This window comes from Lathyrus oleraceus, chromosome 7 (genome assembly GCF_024323335.1).
Source record: "Lathyrus oleraceus cultivar Zhongwan6 chromosome 7, CAAS_Psat_ZW6_1.0, whole genome shotgun sequence".
NCBI lineage: Eukaryota > Viridiplantae > Streptophyta > Magnoliopsida > Fabales > Fabaceae > Lathyrus > Lathyrus oleraceus.
Genome location: NC_066585.1, coordinates 43,773,902 through 43,786,933, shown reverse-complemented (window position 1 = coordinate 43,786,933; position 13,032 = coordinate 43,773,902).

Below are 13,032 nucleotides of genomic sequence, written 5' to 3'. Positions count from 1 at the left end.
GAGCCAAGCCACCGTGCTGATAGCTGTACCAAGAAAGTGCTGAGATGTTTCCGATGCGGTCAGGCTGGTCATAGAGTTACTGAATGTAAGGATGCTGGTCCGACATGTTTTAATTGTGGCGAGAAAGGCCATATCAGTTCGCAGTGCTCGAAACCGAAGAAGGCGGCTACTGCAGCTCATACTACTGGTAGGGTGTTTGCCCTGAGTGGGGCTGAAGCTCCTAAAGAAGATAATCTGATTAAAGGTACTTGCTTGATTAATAATGTTGAATTGCTTGCTATTGTTGACACTGGTGCTACCCATTCGTTTATTTCGTATGAGTGTGCGACCAGGATTGGTGTGATTATGTCGTCCCTAGGCGGAAGTATGGTGATAGATACTCCTGCTAATGGTTCTGTGAAGACTTCTGTTGTCTGTCGAGGTTGTCATTTGACGATCTTTGAGAGAGAGTTCGTGATTGATTTGGTGTGCTTACCCTTGCACCAAATTGATATTATTCTGGGAATGAATTGGCTAGAATTCTATGGCGTGTTTATCAACTGCTATAGGAAGACGGTGCGGTTTTCTGAAGTTGGTGAGAATGATGAGGCAAGATTTCTATCTGCTAGGCAGGTGGGGGATTTTGTGAAAGATGAAGCTCAGATATTCGCTTTATTTGCGTCTCTGCAAGCGGATAAGAAAGTGGTGAGTGTAGATTTGCCTGTTGTCTGTGAATTTCAGGATGTGTTTCCGGAGGATGTAAGTGATTTACCTCCAGAACGTGAAGTCGAATTTGCCATTGACTTAGTACCAGGTACGAGTCCAGTGTCGATGTCTCCTTATAGAATGTCGGCAACTGAATTAGTTGAATTGAAGAAGCAACTTGAAGAATTGCTTGAGAAGAAGTTTGTGCGTCCAAGTGTTTCTCCTTGGGGTGCACCAGTATTGTTAGTGAAGAAGAAAGAAGGTACGATGAGGTTGTGTGTCGATTATCGGCAGTTGAATAAGGTGACTATCAAGAATCGGTATCCATTGCCGAGGATTGATGATTTGATGGACCAGTTGGTTGGAGCTCATGTTTTCAGTAAGATTGATTTGCGGTCGGGTTATCATCAGATCCGAGTGAAGTCAGATGATATTGCGAAGACTGCTTTCCGTACGAGGTATGGTCATTATGAATACACTGTGATGCCGTTCGGTGTGTCTAATGCTCCAGGTGTGTTTATGGAATATATGAATCGTATATTTCATCCGTACCTTGATAATTTTGTTGTGGTGTTCATAGATGATATATTGATATATTCTAAGACGGAAGAAGAGCATGCAGGACATCTGAGAATTGTTTTGTAGGTGTTAAGAGAAAAGAAATTATATGCAAAGTTATCTAAATGTGAGTTCTGGTTGAAGGAAGTGAGTTTCCTTGGCCATGTGATTTCGAGTGGTGGGATTTCTGTTGATCCTGCTAAAGTTGATGCTGTATTACAGTGGGAGACTCCGAAGTCTGCTACTGAGATACGCAGTTTTCTGGGGTTAGCTGGTTACTATCGCAGATTTATTGAGGGCTTCTCTAAGTTGGCATTGCCGTTGACGCAGTTGACTAAGAAGGGTCAAGTGTATGTGTGGGATGCAGCTTGTGAAGCGAGTTTTGTTGAGTTGAAGAGGCGGTTGACCAGTGCTCCAGTGTTGATCTTGCCTAATCCTGGTGAGTCCTTCGTTGTTTATTGTGATGCTTCTTTGATGGGTCTTGGTGGTGTTTTGATGCAGAATGGTAAAGTTGTAGCTTATGCTTCTAGACAGTTGAAAGTTCATGAGAGGAATTATCCTACGCATGATCTAGAACTTGCAGCTGTTGTATTTGTGTTGAAAATGTGGAGGCATTATCTGTATGGTTCCAGATTCGAAGTGTTCAGTGATCACAAGAGTCTGAAGTATCTGTTTGATCAGAAAGAGTTAAATATGAGGCAGAGAAGGTGGTTAGAATTACTGAAGGATTTTGACTTTGAATTGAGTTATCATCCCGGTAAGGCTAATGTAGTTGCAGATGCGCTGAGTAGAAAGTCTCTACATATGTCTATGATGATGGTTCGGGAGCTTGAGTTAATTGAACAGTTCCGTGATATGAGTTTGGGTTGTGAAGTTTCCGCTGATAGTGTAAAGTTGGGTATGCTGAAGTTGACTAGTGAAATTCTGGAAGATATTCGGAATGGTCAGCAAGTTGATGTCGCTCTAGTTGATCATATTACTATGGTTAACCAGGGTAATGGTGGTAATTTTGAGATTGATGAGAATGGCATCCTGCGATTTAAAGGTAGAGTTTGTGTTCCTGAGGTGTCTGAATTGAAAAAGAGTATTCTTGAAGAGGGCCATAGGAGTGGATTGAGTATCCATCCAGGTGCAACTAAAATGTATCAAGATTTGAAGAAGTTGTTTTGGTGGGCTGGTATGAAAAGAGATGTTGCTAAGTTTGTGTATGCCTGTTTGACTTGTCAGAAGTCAAAGATTGAACATCAGAAACCGGCAGGTATGATGCAACCTTTGAAGATTCCTGAATGGAAGTGGGATAGCATTTCCATGGATTTTGTGACGGGATTGCCGAGGACGGTGAAAGGTAATGATTCTATTTGGGTGATTGTGGATCGATTGACTAAGTCGGCGCATTTCTTGCCGATGAAGATTAATCACTCTTTAGAGAAGTTGGCAGAGTTGTATATTGAGGAGATAGTGAGGCTGCATGGTATTCCATCCAGTATTGTGTCTGATAGAGATCCCAGATTTACTTCTAGATTTTGGGAAAGTTTGCAGAAAGCGTTGGGGACTAAGTTGAGGTTGAGTTTAGCTTATCATCCTCAGACTGATGGTCAGACTGAAAGAACTATCCAATCCTTGGAGGATTTGTTGAGAGCTTGTGTGTTGGAGCAGAGTGGTTCTTGGGATAGTTATTTGCCGTTGGTGGAGTTTACTTATAATAATAGTTTTCATGCTAGTATCGGTATGGCTCCATATGAAGCATTGTATGGTAGGAGGTGTAGAACTCCATTGTGTTGGTATGAACCAGGTGAGAGTGTTGTACTCGGACCTGAGATTGTGCAGCAGACGACTGAAAGGGTTAAGATGATTCAGGAGAAAATGAAGATTTCTCAGAGTCGTCAGAAGAGTTATCATGATAAGAGGAGGAAGGCACTTGAGTTCCAAGAGGGAGATCATGTGTTCTTGAGAGTTACTCCGACGACAGGTGTGGGTAGAGCTTTAAAGTCTAAAAAGCTTACTCCGAGGTTTGTGGGTCCGTATCAGGTTTGGAAGAGGGTTGGGGAAGTGGCGTATCGGATAGCTTTACCGCCATCGCTTTCTAATCTGCATGATGTGTTTCATGTATCTCAGTTGAGAAAATATATTGCGGATCCTTCGCATGTTGTTCAGTTGGATGATATCCAGGTGAGGGATAATTTGACCGTTGAGGTGTTGCCAATTCGGATAGATGACCGAGAAGAGAAGACACTGAGAGGTAAGAAGATTGCTCTAGTGAAAGTTGTTTGGGGAGGTCCAGCTGGTGAGAGCTTGACTTGGGAGCGTGAAGATCAGATGAAGGAGTCGTATCCGGCTCTATTTGCTTGAGGTATGTTTTCGAGGACGAAAACTTCTAAAGTGGGGGAGAGTTGTAACACCCAGAATATTGTTAGATTAATTTAAATATTATTTTAATATGATTATTTGAAGGTAAAATGAATTATTAAATAATATTGGGAATTATTATTATTATTATAGATGTTATTTATTTTAATAATAATTAAATAAATAAAATAAATGGAATATGAAGAGTGGAAGGGTAAAAGTGGAAATGGATAAAAGAGGCCAAGGTGAGAACTCAGAGTGTTTTCACGTATTTTTGCCTCAGAGTCAGAGAAAGGGAGAAACGCTGAAGAGAAAGAGAAGGAAGAGGAAAAGGCCAAAGATTGCTCAGAACTTCCTTCAATCCAAAGAGGTAAGGGGTCTGAACCTTATTAAACGATAATATGCGAGCAAATTCATGATATATGTTGGATTGTTGATGGATTTTGGGGATTTTAGGGAGATTGGGAACGTTTGGGGTTTTGATGGAAATTCTCCGATCTGTGAGTTTTGTTGAATTATATGCTTAGAAGCCTGCGCGTCCACTGTTTCCGCACTTAAAATCTTATTTATGCACATAACAGCCAAATGACGTTCGCCATTATGCCTTTGGCGTTCACCATTTGGGCTTTTTTTTCCAGAATAAGAGCGTTTAACGCTAATGGCGTTCGCCATTAGCCTAATGGCGTTCGCCATATAAGTTTGATGGACAGTTTTTCCAGAATAAGAGCGTTTAACGCTAATGGCGTTCGCCATTAGCCTAATGGCGTTCGCCATATCAGTTTGACGGACAGCTTTCGCGTTTTAAACTCCCAGATGTGATATCGTTGTAATGTTGTTGTTGTTTTGTTGAGATGTATGTCATGCTATTAATGATGATGATAACATGACTATATGATGCTGTTGTTGCTATGTTGATTATGATGCATGTTTGGTGTGCATGCATTCATGAAAGGCCGATGCCTAGTGATGAACGGACTGAGTTCCAATGATGTTGTTGACTCCGGGCTTGTGGAGAGGCTTGGTTCCTTGCGGGGAACTCGGATTCTATGGTGATGAATCTGGGAGTGGTGATCCTGTAGTTGGTCACAAAATGGGTATACCGAGTCGTGTTGAGTCATGCATGGGTGTGTGCATTGCATTTGATATGTTGTTTTGTTGATGTTCATGAGTATGTTGATTATGATGATTATGATGAGCTGTGTTGGCATATGTGAAATATATTTATGTTTATATTTCTGTCGTTATATTATTATTTAATAATGTAATTCTCACCCCTTCTGCATGTGTTTATGTTCATCTATGATGAGCAATGTGCAGATAAAGAGGAGTAGCTATTGTTGAGGTTTGAAGAATAAGTGTAGAGTTATTCTACGGAGTCGAGTCAAATGCTCTGGTCATGTGACACCGGGGTTATGGGATTCGATAGATAATTGGTTATTATTTACGTTGTTTATGATGACTAATATGTTGAGATGCTTTGTTGAGATAATGTTGAAACATTATTATGAATTGTTATATGACGAATGATTGTATTTGTGTTGTTGTCCGCTGCGAAGTTTTAATAAAATAAATAATATGTTTTATGTTGTGATGCGATAAGTGTTATGTGGTAAGAAATGTAAACTCTTCTACATGTTGTACTCTGATAATTTATTTAAATATGTCGTTTGGGTAGAAGGGTGTTACACTTATAACACATAAAGCCAAACACCTTCAGATGACTCATTGATGGTCGTTTTCCACTCCACACTTATTCAAGAACCTTATTCTTTAGCTTCTTGGTAGGGCACTTGTTGAGTATATAAACAACAGTCGAAACAACTTCATCCTATAAAGATTTTGGCAAATTCTTCTACTTCAACATGCATCTCGCCATGTCCAACATGGTCATGTTTCTTCTTTCTACTATTCCATTATGTTGAAGAGTATAAGGATCAATTACCTCATGATCAACACCATGTTCTTCACATAATGCTTCAAATATCTTGGATGTGTATTCGCCACCTCCATCTATCCGCAGAACCGTGATCTTCTTTTCATTCTGGTTTTTGACAAGCATCTTGAATCTCTTAAACATTTTGAATACTCTGTCCTTTCTTTTGATCATATAGATCCATAACTTTTAACTAAACTCATTGGCAAATGAAATAAAATACATGTTTCCACCAATGGTATGCTCCTTAAAAGGATCACATACGTCTAAATGTACAACTTCAAGTATGTAGGTGGATGTCATTGGCATAGTCGAAACTAAATACTTCCTGGACTGCTTTCCGACTAGACAACATTCACAGAGTTTGTCGGGCATCCCAAGACTTGGTATACCGATTACCATATCTTGAGTGATCAGTTGATTGAGCGACCTAAAATTCATATGGCTAAACCTCAGATGCCACAACCAACTATTTTTGCGGTTGACAACTGTTTTTAGACGTTATACCTAAGTCGAACTGATCATGGTCTTAAATGTTCTATTCTTCGACATAGGAGATTTCAAGACCAAGTTATTTTGGATGTCGAAAATTTCTTAGGCTCCATCTTTTATAACCACTAAGAATCCCTTTTCGACTAAGAATCCCTTTTCGACTAAGAATCCCTTTTCGACTAGTTGTCCAATACTTAGCAGATTACACTTCATTCCAGAGACATATAGTACATCTTTGATCAACGCTTTCTCTCAATTACTCATTTGAATAAATATGTTGCCAGTACCTTCAGCTTGCAACGAGCTATTATCAGCAAGTTTGACGTTGCTATTCTTCGACTTGTCGAAATATACTAACCATATTTTTCTACCTATCATGTGATTTGAGCAAGTGACCCTACTTTTCACAGTTATAACATTGTACACCTTTTTTCTCTTCTTTGTCATTCTGATAGAAATTTCCTTCTCCTCTTTTTGAAGATTCATAAGCTCTATCATCAACCTTATTCTTGTGATGATTCGACTAAGACTTCTTTCTATGAGTCTTGTCGATTTTTCCTTTGAACTTATTAGAACCACGATTCTTCTTCCATGACTGAGCATGTAATGCTTGTATTGAGTCTTGAACTCCTTTCCTTTCGACAATCCTAATCTCACGTGCCTCCAACGAACCAACCAAACCTTCCAGTTTTAGGGTTTCAAGATTGTTGGATTATTGAATAGCTACAACAACATGATCAAAGTGAGAGGTCAACATACATATTACCTTCTCAACTATCATCTTTTAGGTTAGGGTTCACCACAGCCCTATGAGATGGATAAGTTTCTGCACCTTCGACATATAGCCTGCAATCTTTTCGTCTTCTCCCATCGACAATAATTCATATTGTCATCACAAAGTTTGCAACTTAACAACATTGACTTTCTCGCCTCCTCCGTAGTACTTGACAAGAATATCCCATGCCTCCTTCGCATATTCAGCATGAGTGATTCTGTCAAAATTAGCTGCATCAACCTCCGATTGGATGTAAAATGTTGCCTTGCAATCCTTCTTCTTGGCATCCTTGTGAGCGGTTCTCTGTGCATCGATTGCATCTTCACCAACCGCAAGAACACCATTAGTAACCACTTCTAGGGTTTCATGAAATCCAAATAAATATTGCATTTGTTTTCTCGATCGAAGCCAATTCTTGTTCGTCAAGAGTTAGAATGGAGTTTGGTAAATTTCCGTTACCATTCATCTTTACAGCGATTGATCGACAACGACCCACGATCCCCGAAACATGGTCTGATGTGTGATTCTTGAAAACACGATGAAGAATCTAACTGGCGCTCTAGATACCAATTTGTTAGTGCGTGAGACACTTTTAGTGGGGAGAGAAAGAGAGAGAATAAGGACAATAAGGATTGTATTATTGAATTGAATGAATAATAAAACTGAATTATAAAGTGTCTATTTATATACACCTAAGTGACTTGACTACTAAGTAAAATGACAAATTAAGTAACAAATCCTAAACCCTAATTAGCTTTGGACCTGGGTCACACAATTCAACTTGGATTATATCTAATATCTCAACATTTAGCTAAATGAAAATGACCTGCATTTTCGTCCGCGTTTCATTCAATAGTTCACTTTTTCATGCATTTTTTTTGTGTTTGCATTAATTAAACAAAAATGATTAACAAAAAATATTAAAATTTTATTATCTTTTATTCACTAAAGCTAACACACACAAATTGCATTACATTTCATTCATTAGAATTAATATAAAAAATAGTAAATTAAATAAATTAAGTATTTTATAAAATTGTATTAAAATAATATTTAAACAATATCCATATTTAAACTAAAATTTAGAAAAAATAATCTTATAAATCCATGAGAAATATTTGTACGTTATTTAGAACAATGTTTGATTTTTAAATTAATATAGTAGTTAATTTGTACTTGCCTTGAAACATTGTAATGTGAATATTTCTAATAAAGAAAATAGCTTGTTCTACAAGTATTGTTTGGGAAAATATAATAGAATGTATGCTCTCTTGTCATCTACTATGTATACCACTGCTTCAAATTTGTTCACATTGGCCTTCAGAGCGTCTTACCTCATCCATCTAGCTATGGATTTTATTACTACATTGCCTTTGTAGATGCTTATACTAAATATATTTAGATTTATTTCTTGAAACAGAAGTCAAAGGAACTTCTTGCTTTCAAACTCTTTCTTACCTTCGTCAAAACTCAGTTTCATACAACTATAAAATCCATACAATCAAAATTTGAGGGAGAATTTAGGTCTTTTACCAAATATATGTCTGAATTGGGCATCTCATATAGGCTAACATGTTATAATGATATATTGGTAAAGACCCACAAGGGGAGACAAGATGACATCACATGTGTCCTGAAGATGTCACCCACAACTCGTATTACTAGTCCATAGTGGGAGAGCATGGATGTGATGTGCATTGGTCATAAGTGGTGCATAGGGAGAGTATGTGGAATAAATTACTCCCCTCTAAGAAATAGGAATTCAACGACAACTTCTTTTTACTAGCGGTTGCTACATCAGAGGAACCTTAAATCCACATGTTTCTATAAATACCCCAACCTTAAGGTTGAGGAAGTACAATATCATATTCACATAAGAAACCCATAGAATAGAGCTTAGCATCATCGTGAGCTTGCCTTAACCCCATAAAAATACCAAAGTCCCTGGAATTTTTTACCAGGTAATGGTTGTTACGTATATGTACTTTTTCTATATCAAGTACACATGTCCTTATACCTCTCACCAAAATGGTACTATTGAAATAAAACATAGACACATTGTTGAAATGGGGGTTAAATCTTCCACCTCACTCATTTATACCTCTAGGGACCATAGTTTTGGCACATATGTGCATAAAATCAATAGACTTCCAACTGTTGGTTTATCCAAGTTTCACTTTTATTTTCATTCTTTGTATCATAAATTGTCTATCTGTGAGTTTATTAAGGTATTTAGTTGTGATTTCTTTCCCTTCACAAGACCCTACAATAAAAACAAACTTGAACATATGAGTCAAGAATGTGTGTATCTAGTAGTATACTCTAACCATAAAGTCTTTAAGTGTCTCAACAAATCTGATAAAGTATTCATCTCCAAGAAATTTGTGCTTAATGAACATAATTTTCCCTTCCCTAATTTGTTTCCTAAATTACTTAGTCATGACACTCATAACATATCTGCCATAATACATGGGGTAACTAAGACCATCCCACAAATAGTGCAAAATAGTTTGTAACCTATTGACTCCCAAGCTTAGATGCAAAACTCTATTGCAGTTATTAGGTAAGGTCTTGGTCATAGTCTGACACAAAGTGATTTAAGTAGTCCTACTGAAATGTCCCAATCTTGTACTCGATCTAGTCCTATGTTTATTTCTTACTCATTTGCATCATCAATTGTCCTTGGTCTTAAGCATGATGTCCCTTTTCTAGGCAGGACATCTCACTTACCTACAACCAGAGGTTATGGACCAAAGTTCACTACTGCTACCCGTTGGTCTAATGTGTCTCTCTTACCTTCCATACACAACACTGCACAACATAAAAACTTATGCCTTAATAATCTTCCCATGTTAATAAGAGCCAAGAATGGCCACTAGAAACTAAAAACTTTCCTCTCTCACCTTGAACCTCAAAGTGTCAGACAATAACTATTTAAACCTGAGTGGTATCAAGCTTTGCAAGTAGAGTGTGGTGGTCTCTTATCCAAATAGACATGGAAATTAACCACTCTCCCACCTCATAGAAAACCATGTGGGTATAAACGAGTCTTAAAAGTTAAAGAGAACCCTGATGGGACTATTAACAAGTACAAAGCTTGACTTGTAGCCAAAGACTTCCATCAATATTTTGGCTTTGATTTCAATGAAACTTTTTCTCCAATTGTGAAGCCAACTACAATCAGAATTATACTTACACTAGCTCTAAATTACAAGTGGGATCTCTAACAAATTGGCATCAATAATTCCTTTCTCAATGGCTCACTTCAAGAAGATGTTTACATGTCTCAACCACCTACCTTTGTGAATCAAAATCCAATCTTAGTATGCAAACTAAATAAATATCTTTAAAACCTCAAGCAAGCCCCACAAAAATGGTAGGAGAAACTTGCTCAAGCATTAATCTAGTTTGGTTTCTGTCACTGCAGACGTGACTAATCCTTGTTCATTTACTTTAATCAAGGCTTAACCATCTATGCACTAATTTATATGGATGTCAATCTCATAAAAAGGTCATCATCCACTACGATTCACAAGGTGCTTGATTGTCTTCATTGCATATTTTCATTAAAAAGGCTAGGCAAACCTGAATACTTATTAGGCATTAAGGTCAAACACTTGACAATTGGTTGCATGCTCATCATATAGTCCAAGTACATTAGAGACCTTCTTGCTCAAGCTAATATGAGCCATGAAAATGGTGTATCCACCCCCATGTTGAGCATTTGCAAACTGGGAAGACACGTCTCACATCCTCACATGTACAAGTCCATTGTGGGTGCACTTCAATAGGTCACTATTAATTGGTTAGACATTAACTTCAGTGTGAGTAAGGCTTGCCAATTTATGTCCTCCCCTTTTGAATCACATTGGTTTATGGTCAAGAGAATTCTAAGATATCTCAGTGGCACCTTAATCATGGCTTTCTCCTCTCTCCCTCTTCCTTGGCACATAAGTTTTCATTATGGCCTTACGATGACTCAAACCGGGCAAGTCATCCAAATGATTGTAGGCAAACCTTCAGATCTTACATCTACTTTGGATACAATCTTGTCTCTTGGAGCTAAAAAAAGCATCCTCTTGTTGCTAGGTTGAGATCAGAGGTCGAATATAACGCCTTAGCTTATACACTACCTCAAAGTTACTTTGGTTAAAATCTCCTCTCACTAAACTTGCAGTATATTTCTTGCTTGCGGACTTAGTTGTGCCAACCTCAGTGTTGTACTTCTTTCTCACAATCCATCATCCATGCTCGTACGAAACACATCGAACTTGGTAAACACTTTGTGAGGAAAAAAGTAATAGCTAAGAAAATGGAAATTCATCATGCTCTAGGAAATGCTCAAGTTGTATATACACTTATAAAACCTCTTGGCAATGCAACATTCAATGACCTTTGTATCAAGCTCCAAGTCACGTCTTCTGTCTCTCATTGATCTTGTGGGGGAGTGTTAGAAGAAATGTAATGCACTAAGCATTAAAGTAATGCATGTAAACCAAGTCACTGTATAACAACATGTGACTAGTATAGTAGTAGATAAAAATAACATGTATGTACCAGTATAAGTACATCTGCCATTCCATTTGTATAAACTTGTCCAATGAATGCAAAAGTGCAATGAAGTAAAACTTCCATTATTTAGACATATTACAGGTTTTTGGGGCATATTATGGGTTTTGAGAAAAAGATTATTTTTATTAAACAATTGATTTTTCTGCAAGGATGGGGGAGCAACAGAGATACTTGAATAAATTTGATACGAGTTTGGGGTTCAATTTTTCATCCCTGCCGGAGACTAAGGCGTGGATAGCTAAACCGTTTGAGATGAGTTTGGGGTTTAATTCTCCGTCACCGTCAGAGACCAGAGCGGAGAATACATATTTATTAGAGAGTCATGTTTATGTATGGGAAATGTAATAATCATCTCTGCCTCATTTTGTTTCATGCATACTTTAACTCAATTCACTTTTAACAAAAATCAATTCTAAAAAATAACTACTTGCTACCGCAAAACCTAACACATTAAATCATTTTTTTAAATAAGCAAAGATGTATTTATCAATGAGTACTAGGGGTACTATAGCCCAAATACAATGAGATCCCAAAACCAAATAAAATCAAAGAAGCTTAAGACAAAGAAGGGAATTTTGTACCAATCATAGAAATTACAAATATGATTGAGACTGAAATATACACTAAGCCAAAACTAAGAGAGGGCTTTAATGTTGAAAGTTAACTCAGTTACACTAGCTATAATATCATAAAAATAATGTCATTCCTTTTGTTCCAAATTAACCAATAGAAAGCCATCCGAATAATGCTTATCCACGTATAGTCAATCAACCCTGACCAATAAGACCTCGACGCAAAGAAATGCTCTAATATATTCACATCCTCAGCTACATCATAACCAGTTCAAGAACAAATATTTCACCAAACATTCAATACCACTGCACATCTCAGGAATGTGTGATCTACATCTTCCTTCTGCTGGAAACAGAAAACACAAACCAAGTCATGTGGATCATGAATGATGTTTCGAGCATGAAGTTGCAGTCTAGTCGAAAGTTTATTTTGAATAAGACGCCAACATAAAGTTTTAACTTTGCTCAGGATATTAGTTTCCTACATGAACTTCAAAGATGTCCTCAAAGTATCATTCACCTACTCTTCTTTAACACCCTATATAATTTTCACGTAACAGTCTTTGACAGAGAACAAATTGACCCTTGCACTGATCCAAACCACACGGTCAGGCACATTGCAAGATGGAACCACTTCATCCAATAACTAGTTCAACCCCACTAAATCATCAGCAACAAAATTATCTTGTATGCCTTGATTAATGATGTTCAGATGAACATGCCACTGTCACACCCCATATTTCAAACATTTATGTTCTTATTAACTTGAACCTGGTATAAATGAGGGAACAAACTTACCAAAGGAATTTGACTGCACCATTTTGTAGACCAAAATGGGATATTCACATTAGACCCCAATTTAAAAGACACATGATTCAAGAAACCTTTGGCAATCTCCTTTCCATTATTGCTGATCAAATCCTTCCACCATAGTAAGCATTTAGACGTCATACATTTCAAATCATTGGACCAGAAACAATGTTTGAGGTTCCCATATCTATGCTCCAATAACCCTTTCCAAATTAGTTCTTCTTCATTTAGGAATCTCCAAATCCATTTTGACATTAAAGCTTTATTGAAAACCTTCACATCTTTAATAC